Here is a 16198-nt window from a genome sequence, read left to right as displayed (position 1 = left end):
GTGGCCACGCAGGACTTGGTATGCAGATCTGGTGAATATGTCATCGGCTCCACCATGGAAGCTACCTTTGAGACGAGACCTTCTTGTTCAAGGTCCGTTCGAACATCCGAATCTGGTCTCACTCCAGCTGACTGCTTGGAGATTGAACGCTTGATCTTATCGAAGCGAGGGTTCTCAGATTCTGTTATCGATACTCTGGTTCAGGCCAGAAAGCCTGTAACTAGAAAGATTTACCACAAAATTTGGAAAAAATATATCTGTTGGTGTGAATCTAAAGGATTCCCTTGGGACAAGGTTAAGATTCCTAAGATTCTATCCTTCCTTCAAGAAGGATTGGAAAAAGGATTATCTGCAAGTTCCCTGAAGGGACAGATTTCTGCCTTGTCTGTGTTACTTCACAAAAAGCTGGCAGCTGTGCCAGATGTTCAAGCCTTTGTTCAGGCTCTGGTTAGAATCAAGCCTGTTTACAAACCTTTGACTCCTCCTTGGAGTCTCAACTTAGTTCTTTCAGTTCTTCAGGGGGTTCCGTTTGAACCCTTACATTCCGTTGATATTAAGTTATTATCTTGGAAAGTTTTGTTTTTGGTTGCAATTTCTTCTGCTAGAAGAGTTTCAGAATTATCTGCTCTGCAGTGTTCTCCTCCTTATCTGGTGTTCCATGCAGATAAGGTGGTTTTACGTACTAAACCTGGTTTTCTTCCAAAAGTTGTTTCTAACAAAAACATTAACCAGGAGATTATCGTACCTTCTCTGTGTCCGAAACCAGTTTCGAAGAAGGAACGTTTGTTGCACAATTTGGATGTTGTTCGCGCTCTAAAATTCTATTTAGATGCTACAAAGGATTTTAGACAAACATCTTCCTTGTTTGTTGTTTATTCCGGTAAAAGGAGAGGTCAAAAAGCAACTTCCACCTCTCTCTCTTTTTGGATTAAAAGCATCATCAGATTGGCTTACGAGACTGCCGGACGGCAGCCTCCCGAAAGAATCACAGCTCATTCCACTAGGGCTGTGGCTTCCACATGGGCCTTCAAGAACGAGGCTTCTGTTGATCAGATATGTAGGGCAGCGACTTGGTCTTCACTGCACACTTTTACCAAATTTTACAAGTTTGATACTTTTGCTTCTTCTGAGGCTATTTTTGGGAGAAAGGTTTTGCAAGCCGTGGTGCCTTCCATCTAGGTGACCTGATTTGCTCCCTCCCATCATCCGTGTCCTAAAGCTTTGGTATTGGTTCCCACAAGTAAGGATGACGCCGTGGACCGGACACACCTATGTTGGAGAAAACAGAATTTATGTTTACCTGATAAATTGCTTTCTCCAACGGTGTGTCCGGTCCACGGCCCGCCCTGGTTTTTTAATCAGGTCTGATAATTTATTTTCTTTAACTACAGTCACCACGGTATCATATGGTTTCTCCTATGCAAATATTCCTCCTTAACGTCGGTCGAATGACTGGGGTAGGCGGAGCCTAGGAGGGATCATGTGACCAGCTTTGCTGGGCTCTTTGCCATTTCCTGTTGGGGAAGAGAATATCCCACAAGTAAGGATGACGCCGTGGACCGGACACACCGTTGGAGAAAGCAATTTATCAGGTAAACATAAATTCTGTTTTTATGTTAACAGCCATTATGCACCAAAATATAATAATGTTTTGGGTATTAGAGGACCACCTCAGCAAGGTTTAGCTGAGGTGTAGCTAGGTTCTGCAGTGATTCTGTACTGTTTTATTTTAATTCTTCACACAAAAATAAAGTTACATTTTAAGTTTTAAAGAGACAGTAACGTTTTTTTATGTGTTAATTTTTAATAATTTTTTTTTCACTCTTTTCTGAGCCTATTCCTTCTAAGACTCTTGCTGTTTAGGAGTTTATTGACAATGGTCAAGCTATGCCACAATTTCTCCTATAGTATCTCAAAAAATGTATGGCCCACATGCAGTGCCCTGCACTTCCTTTCACACTCCACCTGGAGTTACTCTGTATTTCATGCTTTTTCTGTTTTTCCCACGAGGTAGAAAACTACTAGAGGGCATGATTTCAATCATTTAGGATGATTGATTCAGTAGTGCTATTCTGAACGTTTCTTCCTTGTAACCTGTAAGGGGAAGATACTTTGATAGTATCTGAGGGGGAATTCTCAGACTCAGATGGAATAATATCTTTATCTGATCCTGAGGTTGTTCGCTTTCAGTTTTCTTCTACTAGATAAGAGTCCACGGATTCATCCTTACTTGTGGGATATTATCCTCCTGCTAACAGGAAGTGGCAAAGAGCACCACGGCAGAGCTGTATATATAGCTCCTCCCTTCTCTCCACCCCCTGTCATTCTCTTTGCCTATACTAGTAATAGGAAGAGGTAAAGTGAAAGAGGTGATAAAATGATAGTTTTTATTTTCTTCAAGCAAGACTTTTTTTTATTTTAAATGGTACTGGTGAGTGTTATTTTTCCTCAGGCAGCAGATGGAAGAAGATTTCTGCCTGGAGGTTGATGATCTTAGCAGTGGTCACTAAGATCCAGAGGAGTTCCCACAGAATGGCTGATGAGTACTTGAGAAGCTTCAGTGTGGGGATAGTTTTTCATGCTACAAGCATTGAGGTATGTTCAGTCATTTTTTTCTGGAGAGACACTGGTATTTCAGAACGGCTAACATAGTTCCCATGAGGGAAGGGGTAAGCAGTAATCCTAGATGCAATGAAGGGATGTTACTGGGACCTGTATATTATGGGGCTAAAAATTGAATGACACTGGTAGCATAATGTTTGAGTGAAAACGATTTTCATGTGCAGGGGCAAATAACGTTTTTATGAACAAACATTTGTATGTTTGATGGCACTGGAGGGTTTCACATGGCTGACAGTATTGTATTGGGTATATGAAAACCCCCATGGCTAGTTCCTATACTGCTTTACAGCGATTTTTTACTAGGCAGAGACATCGTATAAGATGGGCGGGGCCTAATTTTGCGCCTTAGATGCGCAGTTGTATTTCACGTGAAGGCAGCAACCTCCAGCTCCGGTGGGCCTAAACTGAAGAGATAGCCTAATCGAAGTGAGAGTTCTCAGACCCCAGAGGGCAGGTAGGTGCCACAGCAGAGCTGTGGCGAGGTGCAGGGGGTTGCTATTTTATTTTTCATAACGTTTTGGGTAACGTTTTTTCTCATAGAGGGTTAATTGTACCTTACTTGTGGTGCAATCTTAGGCTGCCAGATAAGACACATATATGCTAAAATTGTGAGTGTTATAACTTTTTAAAGCAGTTTTTTACTCTTAAAGGTGCAGTACCGTTTTTCAGATTGTTGTGTTTTTCATTAAATAAAGTGTTTTCAAGAGTTTTTGTGGTTATTACTAGCCTGTTCAACATGTCTGACATTGAGGAAAGTCAATGCTCTGTGTTTAGAAGCCATTGCGGAACCCCCACCTAAAATGTGTCCATGTACTGAAAGGGCTTTACATTGCAAAGAACATATTTTAGGTGATAAAAGTATGTCTCAGGATGATTCTCAGTCTGAGAAAGAGAATCAGGTTATGCCATCCAATTCTCCCCAAGTGTCACAACCTTTAACGCCCGCTCAAGCGACGCCAAGTACTTCTAGTGCGTCTAATTCTTTTACCCTGCAAGATATGGCTGAAGTAATGTCTACTACCCTTACAGAGGTATTATCTAAACTGCCAGGTTTATATGGTAAGCGCAGCAGGTCAGGTATTAGAGTAAATGCTGAGCCCTCTGATGCTTTATTGGCCATTTGCTGTCTGAGGGAGAGCTTTCAGACTCAGGAAAGAAGTTCCCTCAAACAGACTCAGATGTAACGGCCTTTAAGTTTAAGCTTGAACACCTCCGCTTGTTACTCCGGGAGGTTTTAGCGACTCTGGATGATTGTGACCCTATTGTAATTCCACCAGAGAAATTGTGTAAAATGGATAAATATCTAGAGGTCCCTACTTACACTAATGTTTTTCCAGTCCCTAGAAGGATTTCAGACATTGTTACTAAGGAATGGGATAGACCAGGCATTCCGTTCTCTCCCCCTCCTACTTTTAAGAAAATGTTTCACATATCTGACACCATTCGGGATTCCTGGCAGACAGTCCCTAAGGTGGAGGGAGCTATTTCTACCCTGGCTAAGCGTGCAACTATACCTATTGAGGACAGTTGTGCTTTCAAAGATCCTATAGATAAAAAATTAGAGGGTCTTTTAACCCCTTAATGACCACAATGTACCCTGTATGTCACTGGTCGTTAAGGGTTTTTTCAGGACATAATAGCACAAGTCTAGCAAGAACATGCTATTAATGCCCTCCCTCCAGCAGGCTTTGTGGAATAGAGCAGTCTCAACACTGGTGGCAAGACTGCGCTATAAAAGAAGTCCCAAAAAAGGCCAGTGACATACAGGGTACGTCGCTGGTCCTTAAGGGGTTAAAGAAATTGTTTATTCATCAGGGTTTTCTTCTACAACCTATAGCATGCATTGTTCCAATAACTACTGCAGCAGCTTTTTGGTTTGAGGCTCTTGAGGAGTCTCTTAAGGTTGAAACCCCATTAGATGATATTTTGGTTAGAATTAAGGCTCTCAAGCTAGCTAATTCTTTTATTACCGATGCCGCCTTTCAAATGGCTAAATTAGCGGCAAAAAATGCAGTCTTTGCCATTTTAGCGCATAGAGCGTTATGGCTTAAGTCTTGGTCTGCTGATGTTTCATCAAAATCTAAACTTTTAGCTATTCCTTTTAAAGGTGAGACCCTATTCGTGCCTGAACTAAAGGAGATCATTTAAGACATCACTGGAGGTAAAGGTCATGCCCTTCCTCAGGACAAGACGGTTAAAATGAGGGCTAAACAAAATAATTTTCGTTCCAAAATTTTAAAGGTGGACCCTCTACTTCCTCCTCCGCCCCAAAGCAGGAGGGGAATTTTGCACAATCCAAGTCAGTCTAGAGACCTAACCAGACCTGGAATAAAGGTAAACAGACCAAGAAGCCCGCTGCTGCTACCATGACAGCATGAAGGGGCAGCCCCTGATCCGGACCGGATCTAGTAGGGGGCAGACTTTCTCTCTTCGCTCAGGCTTGGGCAAGGGATGTTCAGGATCCCTGGGCATTAGAAATCGTGACCCAGGGGTATCGACTAGCGTTCAAGGATTTTCTCCCAAGGGGAAGATTTCATCTTTCACGTTTGTCTGTAGACCAGACAAAAAGAGAGGCGTTCTTACGCTGTGTAGAATACCTATATACCATGGGTGTAATCTGCCCAGTTCCAAAACTTGAACCGGGGCAGGGGTTTTACTCAAATATGTTCGTGGTTCTCAAAAAAGAGAAAAACTTCAGACCGATTTTAGATCTCAAATGCCTAAACAAATTTCTCAGAGTCCCATCGTTCAAGATGGAGACCATACAAACTATTTTACCAATGATCCAGGAGGGTCAATATATGACTACCGTGGACTTAAAGGATGCATATCTTAACATTCCTATCCACAAAGATCATCGCTAGTTTCTCAGGTTCGCCTTCCTGGACAAACACTACCAGTTTGTGGTCCTCCCTTTCGGGTTGGCCACAGCTCCCAGAATCTTCACAAAGGTGCTAGGGTCCCTTCTGGCGGTTCTAAGGCCGTGGGGCATAGCAGTGGCGCCCTATCTGGATGACATTTTGATTCAGGCATCAACTTACCAGCTAGCCAAATCTCACACGGACATCGTGTTGGCTTTTCTAAGAACTCACGGGTGGAAGGTGAATATACAAAAGAGTTCACTAGTTCCACTGACAAGAGTTCCATTCTTAGGAACTCTGATAGAGAAAAAATTATTTCTGTCGGAGGTCAGAAAGTAAAAAAATCCTAACTACTTGCCGAGCAGTTCAGTCCATTCCTCGACCATCAGTGGCGCAGTGTATGGAGGTCATTGGATTAATGGTAGCGGCAATGGACATCGCTTACATCTCAGACCACTGCAGCTGTGCATGCTCAGACAGTGGAATGGGGATTATGCGGATTTATCTCCTCAGATAAATCTGGTTCTAAAGACCAGAGACTCTCTTCTTTGGTGGTTGTCACAGGATCATCTGTCCCAGGGAATGTGCTTCCGCAGGCCAGCATGGGTCATAGTGACGACGGACGCCAGCCTCTTGGGCTGGGGTGCAGTCTGGAATTCCCTGAAGGCTCAGGGTGTTTGGACTCAGGAGGAGTCCCTACTACCAATCAATATTCTGGAACTGAGGGCAATATTCAACGCGCTTCAAGCGTGGCCTCAGTTGGCTTTGGCCAAATTCATGAGATTCCAGTCGGACAGGGCTTCGGTAATCTTGATAGCGCCTGCGTGGCCACGCAGGACTTGGTATGCAGATCTAGTGGAAATGTCATCTCTGCCACCGTGGAAACTGCCACTGAGACAGGACCTTCTCATTCAAGGTCCGTTCCTTCCAACATCCAAATCTAAATTCTCTGCAGCTGACTGCCTGGAGATTGAACCTTGATTTTTATCTAAGCCGGGATTCTCTGAGTCGGTCATTGATACCTTGATTCAGGCTTGGAAGCCTGTCACTAGGAAAATTTACCATAAGATATGGCGTAAATATCTTTATTGGTGCGAATCTAAGGGCTACTCGTGGAGTAGGGTTAGGATTCCTATGATTTTGTCCTTTCTCCAAGAAGGATTGGAGAATTGATTATCGGCTAGTTCCTTAAAGGGACACATTTCTGCTTTGTCAATTTTACTACACAAGCGTCTGGCGGATGTCCCAGACGTTCAGTCGTTTTGTCAGGCTTTAGTCAGAATCAAGCCTGTGTTTAAACCTGTCGCTCCGCCATGGAGTTTGAATTTAGTTCTCAATGTTCTTCAAGGGGTTCCGTTTGAACCCATGCATTCCATAGATATTAAGCTTTTATCTTGGAAAGTTTTGTTTTTAGTTGCTATCTCTTCTGCTCGAAGCGTTTCTGAGGTTTCTGCGTTACAATGTGACTCGCCTTATCTTATATTTCATTCTGATAAGATGGTTTTGCGTACTAAACCTGGATTCCTTCCTAAGGTTGTTTCAAATAAGAATATTAATCAGGAAATTGTTGTTCCTTCTCTGTGTCCTAATCCTTCTTCTAAGAAGGAGCGTCTGTTACATAACTTGGACGTGGTTCGTGCCTTTAAGTTTTACTTACAAGTGACCAAGGATTTCCGTCAAACATCTTCTCTATTTGTTGTTTATTCTGGAAAGTGTAGGGGTCAAAAAGTTACGGCTACCTCTGTCTTTTTTGCTGAAAAGCATCATCCATTTGGCATACGAGACTGTTGGACAGCAGCCTCCTGAAAAAATTACAGCTCATTCTACTAGAGCGGTGGCTTCCACATGGGCTTTTAAAAACGATGCTTCTGTTGACTTGGTCCTCCCTTCATACCTTTTGCAAATTTGATACTTTTGCTTCTTCTGAGGCTATTTTTGGGAGAAAAGTTCTTCAAGCAGTGGTGCCTTCTGTCAGTGTTAATTTCGTCGACTAAAACTAGACTAAAATGACTTTAAAACTAATGAAATTCTGGTGACTAAAATACGACTAAAACTAAAATGACATTTTAGTCAAAAGACTATGACTAAAAATAAATCAAAATTTGCTGACAAAAACATTTTATGCAAGGTGTTATAATCAATCCATATCCAATTACTGCTCTTTTGTAAAATTTACGAAACTTAATTTTAATAAATTTTAAGATATATAAAGACATGTTATATACCACAAAAGGTAAATCTGTTAAATCTGTATTGCATGTTCAAACCTTAATACCATAAATAGAAACAGGTTAATAAACCTTTACTCCAGGAGTATATAATGAGTTTGGAAGTTCTAGAGCAGTGCTAATATCGTTGCCGAAAATTTTTCAAATCTGTGAACAATGAATTGATTCTTCCTATAGAAATAAGCATAACCCACGAATAATGGTTTAAGTTATGCTGTGTCCGTGCTAGCTGCAGAAACTTTTTGTTGTGTTGAGTTACTTGATACTTGTTTTAATTATTTCCAGAGAACTGTTAACGTTTTTATATTGGGTAATATGTTCAATACAGCCAATACAGTTTACAGGTTGTTTTTTTTTATATTTTGAAGTTGCACGTCTGTTTGTTTATGAAACTTGGTTTTATTTAATTTTAAGTTTAATAAAGATGTTACATATCACAACGGCTAAATCTGTGTCTGTATTACATGTTTAAATCTTAATACCATAAATATTAACAGGTGTTATGTTTACTCCTGGAGTATATAATCAGTTTGCAAATTATAGAGAAATGCTTAAATAATGCATTACACTTTAACTAAACTCCTTAGATTTTAGTCGACTAAAATCTACTGGAGATTTAGTCGACTAAAATCTACTGGAGATTCAGTCGACTAAAACTAAAACAATTCAGATGACTAAAAGACGACTAAAACTAAAATGGCATTTTAGTCAAAAGACTAAAACTAAGACTAAATTGAAATTTGCCGTCAAAATTAACACTGCCTTCTGTTTAGGTATCTGTCTTGTCCCTTCCGTTCATCCGTGTCCTGTTGCTTTGGTATTGTATCCCACAAGTAAGGATGAATCCGTGGACTTGTATCTAGTAGAAGAAAAGGAAATTTATGCTTACCTGATAAATTGATTTCTTCTACGATACGACGAGTCCACGGCCCTCCCTGTCATATTAGACAGATTATATTTTTGTTTTCAAAACTTCAGTCACCTCTGCACCTTTTAGCTTTTCTTTTTTCTTCCTATACCTTCGGTCGAATGACTGGGGGTGGAGAGAAGGGAGGAGCTATATATACACCTCTGCTGTTGTGCTCTTTGCCACTTCCTGTTAGCAGGAGGATAATATTCCACAAGTAAGGATGAATCTGTGGACTCGTCGTATCGTAGAAGAAATCAATTTATCAGGTAAGCATAAATTTCCTTTTTTAGATGGAATACCTCAATTTGTTAATTGAGGAGGTTTTGGCTACCCTGGGCGATTCCGCCACTAGAACTACTATGCCCTCACAGGATAAGAGAAATTAGAGGGGTTACTCACCAGGGCTTACAATGACAACTAGCTGTGTGCATTGCTACCGTCACTAGTGCTGTGTCATATTAGTTTGAGGCGTTGTCTGACGCTATTAGGACAGACACTCCCCTGGATGAGATCCAGGATAGGATACAAGCTCTTAAATTGGCTAATTCCTTTATTACAGATGCTTTCCTTCTAGCCTGCAGAGCTTTTATGGTTATAGCCTTGGTCTGCGGATGTATCCTCTAAGTCTAAGCTTCTAGCTATTACTTACAAGGGAAGACCTTATTTGGACCTGGTTTGTCAGATTCTCTGATATCGCGGGAGGTAAGGGTCATTTGGTTCCCTAGGATAAGATGAACAAAAAAGGAGGACGACAGAGCAATTTTCATTCCTTTCAAAATTTTGAGTGAAATTCTTCCTCTACTATCCTAAACAGGAACAAACTAACCTGTATGGATCTAATCAATCTTGAAATAAGTAAAGACAATCCAAAAAGCCTGCTGTTGAATCAGACAGCACGAAGGGCATGCCCCCGACCCGGGACTGGATATTGTTGGGGGCAGACTTCCTTCTTTACTCAGGCTTGGGTTCGAGATTTTCAGGTTCCTTGGGCAATAGAAATTGTGTCCCAGGGATACAAAGTGGAGTTCAAAAGTTTTCATCTCAGAGGCAAGTTTCTGCTTTCAAGATTATCTGCCATACAAAAAGAGAGGTGTTCTTACACTGCGTAAGAGACCTCTCAGACCTGGGAGTGATTGTTCCTGTTCCAATACAGGAACAGGATCAGGGTTTTTATTCCAATCTGTTTGGGGTTCCCAAAAAAAGAGGGAACCTTCAGACCGATTTTAGATCTCAAGAGTCTAAACAAATTTCTCAGAGTACCGTCCTTTAAGATGGAAACTATTTGTTCCATTCTTCCGCTGATCCAAGAAGGTCAATTTATGACAACAGTGGATTTAAAGGACGTGTATCTACATGTTCCCTTTCTCAGGAATCATCACAAGTTCCTAAGTTTTGCCTTTCTGGACAAACACTTCCAGTGTGTGGCTCTTTCTTTTGGTCTAGCCACTGCTCCCAGAATCTTTACAAAGGTTCTGGGATCCCTGTTGGCAGTGCTTCGGTTACGGGGCATTGCAGGGGCACCCTATCTGGACGACATCATAGTCCAGGCACCATCCTTACAACAAGCAAGATCCCACACGGATATGGTGTTATCCTTCTTGCAATCTCACGAGTGGAAAGAGTTCCTTAGTCCCACACCCAACGGTAAACTTCTTGGGAACCATAATAGATTCCATATAAATGAAGATTTTTCTGACAGAAGTCAGGAAATCAAAGGTTATCAACACTTGTCAAGTCCTTTAGTCCACTCCTCGGCCATCAGTGGCTCAGTGTATGGAGGTAATCGGGCTGATGGTGGCGGCAATTTGTCCCGTTTGCTTGATTCCATCTCAGACCTCTGCAGTTAAGCATGCTTAGGCAATGGAATGGAGATTATGCAGACTTGTCTCCACGGATTGTACTTGAACAGGAGACCAGGGATTCTCTTCAATGGTGGTTGTCTCTGGATAATCTCTTCCAGGGAACCTGCTTTTTCAGTCCGTCTTGGGTTATTGTGACATCAGACGCCAGCCTTCTAGGGTGGGGAGCAGTCTGGGGTTACCAAAAGGCTCAGGGAGTTTGGACTCAGTCGGTTCTTTCTATAAACTTACTGTAACTGAGAACGATCTTCAATACTCGCCTGGCCCCAGTTAGCTGCGGTCCAGTTTGTCAGGTTCCAGTTGGACAACAGATCTTCAGTAGCGTCGGTTAATCATCAGGGAGGAATGAAGAGTTCCTTAGCAATGACAGAGGTATCCAAGATAATTCAGTGGGAGGCCCATTCTTGCTACCTGGCAGCGATCCTCATCCCAGGGTGGACATCCAGAAGGCGGACTTGCCGAGCAGGCAGACCTTCCATCCGGGGGAGTGGGAACTCCATCCGGAAGTGTTCCAGCCTGATTCTTGAGGGGAGTCAACTGGAATTAGATTTCATGGCATTTTGACAGAATGCCAAGCTCCCGAGATACGGGGCAGGGTCCAGGGACCTCCAGGCAGAACTGACCGATGCTCTGGCGATTCCTTGGACTTTCCGTATAGCATACCTGTCCCCTCCGTTTGTGTTTCTTCCTCGGGTCATAGCTCAAACCAAGCAGGAGAAGTCATCGGTGATCCAGCCCCTGCTTGGCTTCGCAGGATTTGGTATGCAGATCTGGTGGACATGTCTTCTCTGCCACCTTGGAGTCTTCCGTGGAGGAAGGACCTTCTAATTCAAGGGTCCTTACTTTTCCCAAATCTAGTTTCTCTGAAACTGACTTGGGATTGAACCAAGGTTTTTCTGACCCGGTCATAGAGACCATGATTCAGGCTTGCAAGCCTGTAACTAGTAAGATTTACCATAAGATATGGACTAAATATATCTATTGGTGTGACTCCAAGGGCTACTCATGGAGTAGAGTTAGGATTCCTAGATTTTTGTCTTTTCTCCAAGAAGGTTTGGAGAAAGGCTTATCGATAAGTTCCCTAAAGGGTCTAATCTCGGCTTGATCTATCTTGTTTCTCAAACATCTGGCAGATGTTCCAGATGTGCAATCTTTTTGTCAGGCCTTGGTCCTTTATGGAGTCTGAATTTAGTTCTTAAGGTCAAGGGACTCTGTTTCAGCCTATGCATTCCTAAGATATTAAGGATGATAAGGAGCTTATAGGGGGATACTATAAGTGTGACTGGGAGCCGTTATTTTTATAGATACTGCAGTAATGATGGACTCTATATATTATTCACCCTAATGCATGGGGTGACTTGGAGGAAGGACTGCGTGTAACCAACTTCTATTTAATACCTTTCTCTCTATGTTTTAAGTGACTTTGGGGTTTCTAATTGTGCTTTATCTATGTATGTGTTTAAAAGAGGATCTCTACTATGTTATCTGCCTAAGTTTTCCCTCATTGCCCCCATTAGCTTGTGGAGACCATAGCAGACCTGGTGAAATTGATTCTTGCGCCATCTTACTCTAAATATCAATTTTATGTACATAGGGTGCTATTATACTTAGCCACGACGGGAGTTTCACAGCTGGTGCAGCGCTTATATTATTGACATCTTGCTGAGGTGACATTTACGGTTCACATATAAAATATATTTTCTATGTTTAGATGGCACCTTGTATACGCTACATTAACTAAGTTGATTATGTGTGCCTTGTTATACTACAGCTTTTGAATTTATCTCTTTAGCCTTAATATAACCTTAGTTCATGTGTAACTTTTTGGCAGGGAGGGGAGGCCTCCTTAGGCTTGCAGGCATTGATTGTCATTTTACTGAGCTTATGGAATGAGTAGTTTGCTTTAGCCAGATTTGATATGCTTGTACCCTTGTTATGTTTGCGGCTGCGGGCCAGCATGAAACGTCTGCTCTAATGTACTGAAGTCACCACAGGATTTAACTAAATACACTCGTTTGCTGGGTCTCTCTGCCCCATAGATATTTTTAGTTTTCTAGCAACCTGGGTGCGCTGTCTACGGCCAATTTAGTGCAGTCAGGGCATAGTTTCCCCTAGAATGCTCTCGAGTATCTAGAGATCCAGTGAACTGATATCTGTGGTTTTACTATATATTAGGCTCTTTTATCAAAATAGCTACATATGGAGCCTACAGATTATAACAAGACTTATTATTCTTAGTCCTTTGGGGGCCCTCAACTTTCCTGCTTGAACTAATTTTATCCATTATACATATGTATTCCAAGGTCTAGTACCGGCTCACTTTGTTTTAATATTTGTTTTGAGAGTTAGATTTGTGGCTAAGTTCTAAATATAAGAGATGTTCAGGATCCCTGGGCGTTGGAGATCATATCTCAGGGATATCTTCTGGACTTGAAAGCTTCTCCTCCACAAGGGAGATTTCACCTTTCAAGATTATCTGCAAACCAGATAAAGAAAGAGGCATTCCTAAGCTGCGTACAAGATCTCCTTGTAATGGGAGTGATCCATCCAGTTCCGCGGACGGAACAAGAACAGGGGTTTTATTCAAGTCTGTTTGTGGTTCCCAAAAAAGAAGGAACCTTCAGACCAATTTTGGATTTAAAGATCCTAAACAAATTCCTCAGAGTTCCGTCATTCAAGATGGAAACTATTCGAACCATTTTACCCATGATCCAAGAGGGTCAGTACATGACCACAGTGGACTTAAAGGATGCCTACCTTCACATTCCGATTCACAAGAATGATCATCAGTTCCTGAGGTTTGCCTTTCTAGACAGGCATTACCAATTTGTAGCTCTTCCATTCGGGTTGGCTACAGCCCCAAGAATTTTTACAAAGGTTCTGGGCTCACTTCTGGCGGTCCTAAGACCGCGAGGCATAGCGGTGGCTCCTTACCTGGACGATATCCTGATACAGGCGTCAAGCTTTCAAATTGCCAAATCTCATACAGAGATAGTTCTGGCATTCCTGAGGTCGCATGGGTGGAAAGTGAACGAAGAAAAGAGTTCTCTATCTCCTCTCACGAGGGTTTCCTTCCTAGGGACTCTAATAGATTCTGTAGAAATGAAAATTTACCTGACGGAGTCCAGGTTATCAAAACTTCTAAATGCTTGCCGTGTTCTTCACTCCATTCCGCGCCCCACGGTGGCTCAGTGCATGGAAGTAATCGGCTTAATGGTAGCGGCGATGGACATAGTGCCATTCGCGCGCCTGCATCTCAGACCGCTGCAATTATGCATGCTCAGTCAGTGGAATGGGGATTACACAGATTTGTCCCCTCTACTAAATCTGGATCAGGAAACCAGAGATTCTCTTCTCTGGTGGTTATCTGGGGCCCATCTGTCCAAGGGTATGACCTTTCACAGACCAGATTGGACAATTGTAACAACAGATGCCAGCCTTCTAGGTTGGGGTGCAGTCTGGAACTCCCTGAAGGCTCAGGGTTCATGGACTCAGGAGGAGAAACTCCTCCCAATAAATATTCTGGAGTTAAGAGCAATATTCAATGCTCTTCTGGCTTGGCCTCAGCTAGCAACACTGAGGTTCATCAGATTTCAGTCGGACAACATCACAACTGTGGCTTACATCAACCATCAAGGGGGAACCAGGAGTTCCCTAGCGATGTCAGAAGTCTCCAAGATAATTCGCTGGGCAGAGACTCACTCTTGCCACCTGTCAGCGATCCATATCCCAGGTGTAGAGAACTGGGAAGCGGATTTTCTAAGTCGTCAGACTTTTCATCCGGGGGAATGGGAACGCCATCCGGAGGTGTTTGCTCAATTGGTTCTCCGTTGGGGCAAACCAGAATTGGATCTCATGGCGTCTCGCCAGAACGCCAAGCTTCCTTGTTACGGATCCAGGTCATAATCTAGACGTAGTCCATGCCTTGAAGTTTTACTTACAGGCTACTAAAGATTTTCGCCAAACATCTAACCTGTTTGTTGTTTACTCTGGACAGAGGAGAGGTCAGAAGGCCTCGGCAACCTCTCTTTCTTTTTGGCTTCGGAGTATAATCCGTTTAGCCTATGAGACTGCTGGACAGCAGCCTCCTGAAAGGATTACAGCTCGTTCTACTAGAGCTGTGGCTTCCACCTGGGCCTTTAAAAATGAGGCCTCTGTTGAACAGATTTGCAAGGCTGCAACTTGGTCTTCCCTTCATACTTTTTCCAAATTTTTCAAATTTGATACTTTTGCTTCTTCGGAGGCTGTTTTTGGGAGAAAGGTTCTACAGGCAGTGGTTCCTTCCATTTAAGTTCCTGCCTTGTCCCTCCCATCATCCGTGTACTTTAGCTTTGGTATTGGTATCCCACAAGTAATGGATGATCCGTGGACTGGATACACTTAACAAGAGAAAACATAATTTATGCTTACCTGATAAATTTATTTCTCTTGTAGTGTATCCAGTCCACGGTCCGCCCTGTCCTTTTCAGGCAGGTCTAAATTTTAATTAAACTACAGTCACCACTGCACCCTATGGTTTCTCCTTTCTCGGCTTGTTTCGGTCGAATGACTGGATATGGCAGTGAGGGGAGGAGCTATATAGCAGCTCTGCTGTGGGTGATCCTCTTGCAACTTCCTGTTGGGAAGGAGAATATCCCACAAGTAATGGATGATCCGTGGACTGGATACGCTACAAGAGAAATAAATTTATCAGGTAAGCATAAATTATGTTTTCAAATTTGCTTCATTCTCTTGTTATCCTTTGCTGAAGGAACAGCAGTGCACTACTGGCAGCTAGTTGAACACATCTAGTTAGCCAATCACAAGAGAGAAATGTGTGCAGGCACTAATCAGCAGCTAGGTCCCACTAGTGTAGAATGTGTGTATTATTTCTTCAACAAGGAATACCAAGAGTACAAAGTACTTTTGAAAATAGAAGTTAAGTTAAAAGGGTCTTAAAATTACGTGCTCTAGTCTATCTGAATCAGGCAAGCTTAATTATGACTTTCCTATCCCTTTGAAACTAGACTGTGATGACTAAGCCTATCCACCCAACCGTGACTATAGGGAGAGTGTGGGCATGAAGGGGTTAATAGCACTTAGCCTCTGGTTTCCTTACACCTTTACCTCTACAAGGACTTAAAGGGATACCAAATTAACCCCCAAATCCTGCTACACCACCCCATATTAACAAAGCTGCCACCACCAAGAGTTTTGAATAAGTAGTCTTGGGAACCCAATAACTCGAACGACTAACAATTAGGTAAAGCAACTTTAACCTTGTCTCTACAAAGTTTGAATTCAGATATTAGAGCCCAAACACAGAATTAGATTATTAATATTTTTAATAACATAAGACAAATACAAGTTACATACAGGTTCCATTCACTGTAGTAAATATGTATCAACTTTAACTAGCGAAATCAGAACCATCTAAAGGTCAGCACACCATTTTTTTGTTTCTTTCATGTAATTGGCAAGAGTCCATGAGCTTAGTGACGTATGGGATATACAATCCTACCAGGAGGGGTAAAGATTCCCAAACCTCAAAATGCCTATAAATACACAACTCACCACACCCACAATTCAGTTTTACAAACTTTGCCTCCTATGGAGGTGGTGAAGTAAGTTTGTGCTAATATTTCTACGTTGATATGTGCTTCTCAGTATTTTGAAGCCAGATTCCTCTGAGTACAGTGAATGTCAGAGGGATGTGAAGGGAGTATCACCTATTGAATG

At 42.3% G+C, this 16198-nt stretch overlaps 1 protein-coding gene across 3 annotated transcripts in view; it reads left to right on the top strand.

The window, feature by feature from the left end:
* Window positions 1-16198, top strand: part of ANKRD28 (ankyrin repeat domain 28) — a 1012368-nt gene that overhangs the window by 209952 nt on the left and 786218 nt on the right. The gene's annotated exons all lie outside the window — the stretch shown is intronic.

This window comes from Bombina bombina, chromosome 5 (genome assembly GCF_027579735.1).
Source record: "Bombina bombina isolate aBomBom1 chromosome 5, aBomBom1.pri, whole genome shotgun sequence".
Taxonomy (NCBI): Eukaryota; Metazoa; Chordata; class Amphibia; order Anura; family Bombinatoridae; genus Bombina; species Bombina bombina.
This window is presented reverse-complemented; position numbering and strand designations above follow the sequence as displayed.